The 10,189-nt window shown below is 44.8% G+C and overlaps 1 pseudogene; it reads right to left on the bottom strand.

Annotated features, from left to right (window-relative positions):
• Window positions 1-3,928: 3,928 nt before the first annotated feature.
• On the bottom strand, window positions 3,929-4,640 carry LOC147444030 (uncharacterized; annotated as a pseudogene).
• Between the last annotated feature and the right edge of the window lie 5,549 nt (window positions 4,641-10,189).

Raw genomic sequence — 10,189 nt, 5'->3', positions numbered from 1 at the left:
TTTGCGTGCGGTGTACATGTTCTCTGCAGGTGGGAGATTTGTGTGTCTGTATGCATCGATACCGCACTGTGTGGGCTTGGTAATTAGCTCACGGTTTGACAGGCGTACAGTTATCTTGACACACTCACAAGAGTGAATGTTGTGATGTATGCTTGTGTGGCTACGAGCTAGGTAGCCGGATTCGAGCACTAATGGCTTGAGGTTTTTCAACAGGTTTCAGCTACAGGTTTACAAGTTTACAGGAAGATTTGAGGGCTTATTTGGGCGCTGAATTTTCAGCCATTGTTTCCTCTTTGTAGGTGTCCATGTATGGTTTAGTTGTAGGCTGATCTGGGACACATTTGTGACTTGTTTATGCACTGTGTTTAAGAGCTGAATTTTGGGGCTGTTTTGGGGCTGATTTGCAGCCATATTTGCAGACTTTTGTTGATGCAATTCGAGCCAGTTTAGGGCTGATTTGGTTGACATTTGCTACTCATTGGTGGTTGCTCTTTTGTGAGCATTATGGCTGATTTTTCATTTGACTTCCAGCGTTATGGTCTGACACAGTTTGATGGTGTAGATTTTGTTGCTTGGAAGGAGCATATGCTTGTTGCATTGGCAGATTTGGGGCACGATATACCCTTGCGTGGTTTATCGGCAAAGCCCAAGTCTATGAGTGATGATGATTGGCAGGATCTTGATGAGTTAGCCACGATTTGTTTGCATCTGGTTGAGTCTGTTTACTGGCAGGTCTCGAGAGAGACTACAACTCATGCTTTATGGCAGAGTTTACATGCTATGTACGCGACATCCATGTCTACAGGGGAGTCTAGTCCCACTTCTATGTCCATGGGAGAGAGACGGCATAGAGACTTGACATGTTGGCATTGTGGACATAGAGGGCACATTAGGCGTCGATGTTTCATGCGTTTGAGACAACGGAGGCGACAGATACGTGATGCAAATTTGGGCATGACAGATGCTAGTGAGATCAGTACGGTGGTTACTGAGTATGCTTGTGACGGCGATGTCACATTTACATCTAGCTTGTCTTCAGACGATCTTATGTCTACGGATTGCATATCGGATTGCACATTGTCTTCACATTGGTTACTAGATTCAGATGCTACTTTCCATGTCACGTCGCATCGTGAGTGGTTTAGCACGTTTTCTAGTGACTTTCAAAATGCTAAGGTTCCAAAATTCAAAGGTTGTGTCCAAAGGTCAACCATGGGGGGAATTGGATGCTTTGTGTGTGTCCCAAAAGTCTTTACAAATCCCTACATAGGAGGGGGCGAGCCTTGCTTGTAGGGGATGAGAGAGAAAGTCACACACACACACACACAATCTCCCTTTACACAAAGGGAATGAGGGACACATGTCAGCTCCCTAGCCTAGATGCCCACAAGGTGTACCCAATTCCTATTGGATGGCCTTGGAGGTGGACCAATGAGAATTAGGCTAGAGTAAATCTAGTTTAATTAATTTAAAAACACTTAATAAAAGAACCAATGAGAATTAAGCTCTCTAGAAGACTATTGGACAGTCTCCCAAGGGGTCCAATGAGCATTCAGCAGCCCAATGGCTTGCCTGATTCCTATTGGCCAGGAGGCAAAGGGGTCCAATGAGAGTTTAGTTGCATTTATTAATTACATCAAGCTCTCACAAAAGGGGAAAGGGGGACACACGTCAGAAGGCTATCACTTATACTGTTTAATTATCATTGGCTAGCCCTAGCGAGGTCCAATGAGAGTGGAGCATGATCAAATAGCAAGAGGGGTCAAATAGCTCATTTCTGCAAGGCATTATCACACACACACTCACATAATCTCATGTGTGAAGTAAAGAAGACTCTCTCTCCTTCTCAAGATTTAATGGAAAGCTTATCACCTACTCCAAGCTTGTGAGAAGGGAGGCCTACACATCTCCTCTACCATGCTAATTACTAAGCTAAGCTATGCTAATATGAGTGATTATGTGAGGAGATGTACATCTTTCACGTAAGACTACTCCGTCTTCCTCTCAATCTACTCTCATACCCCGCTAGCTCTCACCATCTTTGAAAGTGTGTGAGGTCTTGGGTCTGAGACCGGAGATAATTGATGTTGTGTTTGAGAAGTGTTTTGCTTGGTGCATGAAGCTTTCATCTTCATTGCACTAGCTAGTCTTGAAGGAACACAAAGAATTATATTGTACAATGTCTCTCTTGATGGGAGAAACCATAATACAAAGCCTTTTGGAGGGGGGACCGGTTCCATGTAAATCCGGTCCTCAACTGTTGTCAATAGCTTAATTTCTCTCTCTTTTGAAAGTATTGTTCATGCTATCTAACTAGGTGTTATGCTTTTTGTTGCTCTCTCCACCCAAGCACTCTTGTAGTTCTCATTAGGATTCTATTCTAATGAAATGGTCACTATGTTCATGCTAATTTCCGCTACACACAAGTTTTTAGCCCATTAAATGTTACAATGCAGGTCGAGAGACTAGCTGTCATTTAACTTGAGTCCAATCTTACTAGCATACAACTAGCACAAAATCAAGTGTTTCCTGCATGGGTGAAGCTCCTACCACTTTATGAGAGATAGGGTTCGTCATTGACCTTAGGTACATGACTACGGATGTCTTTATAATTAAGACCCTTGGAGAACAGAAGTTGAAACATGATTTTGAGTGATGCACATGTAGTAGAAGAGATGGTGTTTGGCTTCCAAGAGAGTGTTGAGACATCAAGGTCACCACATAGTTTGCCCTGATAAATGTTAGACTACATTTATTATTGATATGACATAAGCAAGCACGAGCATTTTTGGTAATGATACTACTCATTGAGATGACCGGAATGCTAATAATGATGGCCCTTATATTGCCATGTTACTCAATAGCACCTCTCCCCTTCTCTATCTCTTTATGGGGCTTGCCCCTTCTAAATGTATCAGCTTGATTAGTGGACGAAAGCCATGGGATAATTTTTTGACGTTGTCAATATTTTTCTTAAACTCAGTAGCACCTCTCTCCTTCTATATCTCTCTATGGGGCTTGCCCCTTCTAAATGTATCAACTTGATTAGTGGACGAAATCCATGGGATAACTATTTGACGTTGTCAATCTTGTCGCGACGGTGTTGTGCAAGTCAAGTGATGCTTGGATTTGAATCCCCCATTCTCAAAATGAAAGATGCAGCTACCATGCCCCAGTCCTAGCTTCACTACAGACGTAGTTGCCTCTGACACCACTTGGCCCGCATGTCGTCCGAGAGAAGGAAACCTTGGGGACTAGAAGCAGCCCATACAATTTATAGCCAAAACAATGCCAAGCTATCCTTTAGTCAAGGACTATTTGGTTGTGAGTCGCGACATTTGGAGCGCTTTTTGGGTGTTGTCGTGTCACATGTAAGGATGATAATTTGAAACCGATGAAAAGGTCGTCCCGATCATCTAAACATAATTTACGTGGTTAAAAAATCAAAATGTTGACGACGTCGAGGTGCACATCAACAACAAGGAACAAGCATGTAACGTGCCAAATCTCACAAGCTATCCTTAGGTACCTTTCGAGACTATATAGAAGCTTTGTTAATAGTTTGTGTTGCTTTGAGAGTGACGGGTGATGTGATAATTTGAAACCGGAGGTAATTTGTTTTGTTGAAAATGTCGTGACTAGCTAAACGCGTGGGTTAATTTGACGTCGAGGCGCGCATCAGCAACAAGGAACAAGCAGGTTACGTCGAGTACATGCAGGACTCGGTCCCCGGAGCAGCGCCCATAAAAGAAGACGAGCTCATCAAGTGCCTCATCACGTCATTAGCTCTCCGGCCTCTTACGCATTTCCATTATTCTCACCCCAGCCCAGCCCTGATCGCGCCTCTGCATCACCGCAGCTACTCCTTTTAACAATATAAATGTCGCCCAAGCAGCTTGTGGCTGCCCTGCAGCTAGCGCTGCTGCTGCTAGGGTTGGCCGCACCCCTGCCTCCCAACTGTTTGCGCTGCTGACGAGGACCCCTTGCAAGACTTCTGCGTGGCCCTCAGCCCCGACGAGCTGCAGAAGCTCCAGCTCACCCTCAACATCAACGGCCTGCCCTGCAAGCCTGCCGCTGCCGTGCAATCCTCTGACTTCGCCTCCCACCTGCTCCGCAACGCCACCAACTTCACCGGAAACCTCGGCTCCGCTGTCAACCTCGTCACCGCCGCCAACTTCGGCGCCCTCAACACGCAAGGCCTCTCCATTGCCCGCATCGACTACAAGCCCCGCGGCATTAACCCGCCGCACGTACACCCCCGTGCTACCGAAGTCCTCTACCTCGCCCAAGGCACGCTGCTCGTGGGCTTCGTCTCCACCTCCACCCAACCAACCGCCAACCAGTTCTTCTACCAAACCATCTATGCTGGTGATCTCTTCGTATTTCCCCGTGGCCTCGTCCACTTCCAATTCAACCCAGAAAAATCCAAGCCTGCCCTTGCCATCGCCGCCCTCAATAGCCAAAACCCTGGTGCCTCCCAACTCGCCGTTGCCCTCTTCGCCTCCAATCCGCCTCTCCCCGAGGAGGTGCTCGAGACCACTCTTGGCATTGATGATGATGAAGTGCGCCGCCTCATCGCCAGCGTCCAAAACACCCTCAACTAGGACACTCGGCCAGCTGCATACTATCTCAATATACATATTGTAACTTGGTGCGTCGGCACACCCCCCCCCCCCAAATGATTCTTAGGAATAAAAAGGCCCAACACAGTCAACCTCCCGACATAATATGATAGTCAACCAACATTGAACACTTGTAATCTAGTGTTTGTAGTCCCATGCGTCCTAACAAATTTAAGGCATCCCCCGATGAAATTATAAAAAAAGGACTACTTATTCTATTCTACTTCTATAATGTCGTCTTCTCTTCTCGATACTCATGCTTTAAAATTTGTACATTAGGTCATGCTCACATTATTAATTGCAAATTTTTATCGCGGCCAGCAACATTAAATGTTGTGCTTTACTCTTCAATACATCATGAGAATGAGTCGAAGGGCTGTAAGCACTTACTACATGGGTGCAAAGGGTCTTGGGAAAACATTGGGGGTGCTGCAACAACAATTCATAACCTAAATGATTATTCTAGTACATAATGGAGAGATGCATTACCTAGTTTTACACTGTTTTCTTATCCAACTATGTAATCAAAGTATTGGACAAACAGGATGGCTTTTAACACTTGGTTGGGTAATTGAAATCTTGACAAATAGGATGGATTTTAACACTTGGTTGGGTAATTGAAATCTTTTATCTCTTGTTAAATAAGCAGCTATCAAGATTTGATAGTTGCTTGTTTGACACTTAGTTGGGTAATTGGAACCATTTATCTCTTGGACTTAAACAAGCATCTATCAAGATTTGATAGCTACTTGGTTGGGTAATTGGGATCTTTTATCTCTTCACTACAAGAGGTTGTGTGTTCTTGTGACACTGTTAGCGACGGAAATACACTGGGTTTTTATAACCCTCCGCGCCGCTACAACCGTTATATATAGCGACGGTCATAGCGACGGTTATAGCGACGTTTACACAGAAGTCTATAGCGACGCTCATAGCGACGCTACAGAGCCATAAATAGCGACGGTTATAGCGACGCCTGAGAGAATTTTTTTTTGGTGACAAGGCATTGAATGCCCTGCCACCCATCAACCATATTGTACTTGATTCACTTTTTAAAAAAAGTGCAAGGGTAGATAATAGACCCAAAATAGTCACCCACAAGACGCATTGTTTGCAAAATTGACAAGCGTAAAATTGACAATTGTACACGTCATAGGCAAAATGAATTGATTGGTAAATGTAATAATGACAATTGTACAACATCATAGGCATAAAGAATTGATTGGCAAAATGAACTGCGGTGACAAATGTAATAATATACATGGTTCAAAAAGACGTATAAAATCTGTCTCATGATACATAAGCTATGAGAAACCCTAAACTAATGCTATCTAGCTACGGCTAAATTGACGTCGTCTAGTCAGACGTCTCATCGCGTCCAAGCGGCGTATCTGTCGGATTCTGCAAAAAAAGACAATAAGACAGCTTTCAGTAAGTATAAACATATAACGACATTTATAAAACAATACAAAAAATAGAAAAGAGTAAACCCTAATACTAACCATGCCGCCGCGAGATCTGAGAATGTCCATCAGGGCGTTTAAGCCCTTCCTGCCTGCGTACTCGCGCTCGTACGGTGTGGGATCACGTCCTGTCATCGACCACTGTCAAAACATACAAAGATTTCATTATGTTAGAATTAAAAAACTCATAAACCCTAAACTATCGAACATAAAGAGCAATGCGAAAACACTTACAAAATCGGCCTCAAATGATGCCCATCCACCGCTCCCCAAGTGGTGCGAGCTCCCTGCCTCTACTCGCGCTCTGGCTGCATCCTTTTGTTTCTTCCACTTGTCGGGATTCTCGCGCGCTGCTTTCTTCGCATTCTTCCAATCTTCTTTGGCCAGCCAATCGGAACGCTTGTGTTTGTAGTATTCGCGCATTCAAATCTTCATCAGGTCTTCATTGAAGCGCTGATCCCGTGTTGGAACGGGAAAGTCATCATGAAGTATGTTGATGACTCTATTTTTTAAATCACTTGGTACTTCACTCCATTTGTTTAGTATGTAGTGTCTAAACAGCTGAGAGCAAAGACCACGCATGCGCGAGATCACCTTCTTGCCGTCATCATCCATGATGATGCCGACGCAGAAGTCGACGGAGTAAGACAAGCCCTCTGGCCGGTGACGCGTGAACCTGGGTGTCCCGACAGGGGTCTCTAGCGGCGTGTCGATGGGGGTACGGACGTCAGGTGTCTCCACCGGCGTCTGGGCCCCGAAGCGAGGAGTGTCGAGCGGGGTGGCTCCTGGCGGAGTAGGTAGAGGTGTGTAGCTTCTAGGAACAGTCAGCCGTGCAAAACCTGGCGTAGATGGCGAGGGGGCGGGCAAAGAAGGGGAGGGTAAAGAGCCTCGTCGAACACGAGGCGGTGTGGAGGCATCGGTGGCGGAATCCCCACAACAACCGCCACCGCCACCACTAGAGCGCCGGTGTTTAGACGAGTGTGAAGCTCGTCTCGTCGACGCCGAAGCTTCAGAGCGCGCCGAATGCTCCGAAAGAGAGGGAGATGCGGATGGAGTAGGAACGCGCGATGATGCGCCAGAGCGATGACGCTCCACGTACCACTGTCTCTGCTACGGTGACAAAGAAGAAAGAAACTCCTCATCATCCATACCTGCATTAAACACACGAATATTTAAACTTAATATTGAATGAATAGAGTAGACAATGACGCAAAGACCATTAAATACAATGACGTAATGACGCATATAAATACAATGACGCAATGAATTGAGTGATAGAAGAGGCAAGTCGAAAACTCATAATTTTCAATCAAAAGATGTGAGCGCAAGTAGAAAAGAGCGTTATACACCATGGAAGGTACTTAGAGAGCCAGAGCTTTTACAACACGAAGCAAAATTGTTCAAATACAATATTTGTGGCTTTAAGAGATCTCTCTCTCATCCTCGCATAACTCAGCATAACTTCCGATATCTATATAGAGCTCTCCTTTTAAACACATATCCTCTGTTTCATTTTGTAGCTCCTCTGCATGCACCCCATATAGAGTAGTAGCATCTTGATGCTCGTCTGGCAGCACCGCAGCGGCTTCTGATTGAGCATCTTCTCTGATCTCCTCCATTGATGCCGTTGTGATTGGCACATGGTAGCCTTCATACGTCCTTGCACTACGAGGGGCTACCTCTATGACGTACCACCAGTTTGATGTAGACTTTGTAGGATGAAATATTACCTGCCAGAGCCACATAACTTACATGAGAGCTTTCAAGCACATAAATTGTAAAAGGGGGATGTTAACTATTTACATACTTACTTGTTCACAATGCTCGGGTAGTACGAAAGTGTCTCTTAGGTCAGTCCATTTCTTAGTAGAATCCACCTCAAGAAAATCAGACTCTCCTCTACGCACAGTAGCGTTGCGACCCTCCATGATTATCTTGAACCATTGCACGTCGAACAAGTCGACAAAAAATCCTCTCTAATCGATCCTCAAAATCTCTTGTAGCGTGCCGAAGTAAGTGAGTTCCGCCACCACAGGATCTGCATCAGAGGAACGTCGTCGACTAGACTGTTCAAATTTTGCCATGATTCCACAATCTTGAGTAAAACGCTTTTTGTCGATTCGTTCCACCCTAAAATGTCGACCTTTACACATGATTCTCTGGAAGATACGCTTGATGACCTTCGTAGATTTGCTTCTTCAGTGAGGGCGCCCTACGTGCATTCAGTCTAGGTCCACATGTGACACATGCTCTGTATCCGCTTGTTTGAAGCCCTGCATGTATACACATGATAATAGATCAACTATGGGAAAAAACAAGATTTACAGTGTCTGAGTGAGGAGTGTCAATAGATCACCTGAGCATTCTGTTAGCCCGGGATAGTCAGGCATGGTCCACATTAGAATGCCTCTGATCAAAGCATTCCGTCGTCCTATGTGTCAGCTCATATCCACCACCTCTATGCCAATCCACAATTGTTGTAGCTCTTCCAATAGTGGACAAAGATACACATCCATATTCTCCACTTTATATCGCCCTGGCACAATCAAGCTTAGCCATAGGTGGCCCTTCTTCGTAGTCAACCACGGGGGAATGTTGTAGTTGACGATGACAACGGGCCATACACTGTAAGATGTTGATCTTTGACCAAATGGATTTACGCCATCCATAGCTAGGCCTAAGCGCAAATTTCGAGCTTCCCTGGCAAAATCCGACCATGTTCCATCTATATGTTTCCAGGATGCGCAATCTGTAGGAATTCGTAGCACACCATCCGAAGATTTATTCTCCTCATGCCATGATGCTAGGGCGTCCATGGACTTACATTCGAAGAAATGCTTGATGCGAGGAAGCAGAGGAAAATGTCGCAAAACCTTTTGTGGAATTTTTGTCCCGTGGAGATCTACTCGATATCTTTCGGAATCACATTTCGGACACTTCTCCATGTCTATGTATTCCCCTCTGAAAAGAATGCAGTCATTAGGACAAGCGTGGGTAGAATTGTAATCCATCCCCAAGTTTCGCAACATCTTTCTTGCTTCATCTCGGGAATCTGGCATCACATTGTCAGCTGGTAGTATGTGCTCTTTAAGCAATCTACACAACATAAAAATACGTACAGTCGTGTAAAAATCTATCAGATCATTATACATTTAGAGTTTTATTAAAGTAAACTAATTGTAATAGATCACCTGAAAAGCGCTGTGACGCTAGTGTCACTCCATCCAAACGTTGCCTGCATGTTGAGAAGAACCAGGAGTGCTTTCAATCTAGACATACGTGCTCCATTATACAATGGCGTATCGGCTTCACTTTTCATATCATCATAGATAAGCCTTTCTGAATCCATGATCGTCTCGATCATTTCATCAATCTCGGGCTCAAACATTGCCTCGTTGGGAATGTGCTCTGCATGATCATCCCTCGAGCTGTCAGAGGCTACATCTTGTGGCCTCACATATGCTGCTTGACCAAAGCGCCTACGAACACGTCTATTGGGTTGCAAGATTGCTGCTTGTTGGCCAGCGTCAGAGTCCGACGAGTTATAATTGGCAACAACTCGATCTATAATAGATGGATCGAACTCGCCAAATTCACGAACGTGCTGCAAAGAAACACATCTTGTCCGTCGCACAGCATGCTTGCATTGATTACAAGGACATAAGACCCTCGTTGAGAGATAGGTGTTTCGGTTGGACGGTCCCACATCCTCGTCACTACTCATAATGAGGATAAAAATCTTATAACCTGGACAACAAATTTAATATTCTATTGGCATTCTTCGTCTTCTCTCTCTCTCTCTCTCTCTCTCTCTCTCTCTCTCTCTCTCTCTCTCTACCTCACATTCTCCAGTCATGTCCAATCCCCGCACACCTCGGTCTAGAGGTGCACGGAGATCAGAACCACCTGGTTATAATCTCGTCTTTATTGGTCAATACCTATATTTGTGGGTACAAGAAATCTACAGACCCACGTCTACATGATACTGCATGTAGTGGAAAAAACCCCTTTGCCTCTTCTCTAGCTGTAGCACTTCACAGCATCTTAACATCTTTTCACAGTAGATCTTTTCACTGTTCGTCTAACTCTAAAACCTAAACCGTA

The sequence above is a fragment of the Adiantum capillus-veneris genome, chromosome 13 (assembly GCF_014529385.1).
Source record: "Adiantum capillus-veneris isolate H3 chromosome 13, ASM1452938v2, whole genome shotgun sequence".
NCBI classification, from domain to species: domain Eukaryota; kingdom Viridiplantae; phylum Streptophyta; class Polypodiopsida; order Polypodiales; family Pteridaceae; genus Adiantum; species Adiantum capillus-veneris.
This window is presented reverse-complemented; position numbering and strand designations above follow the sequence as displayed.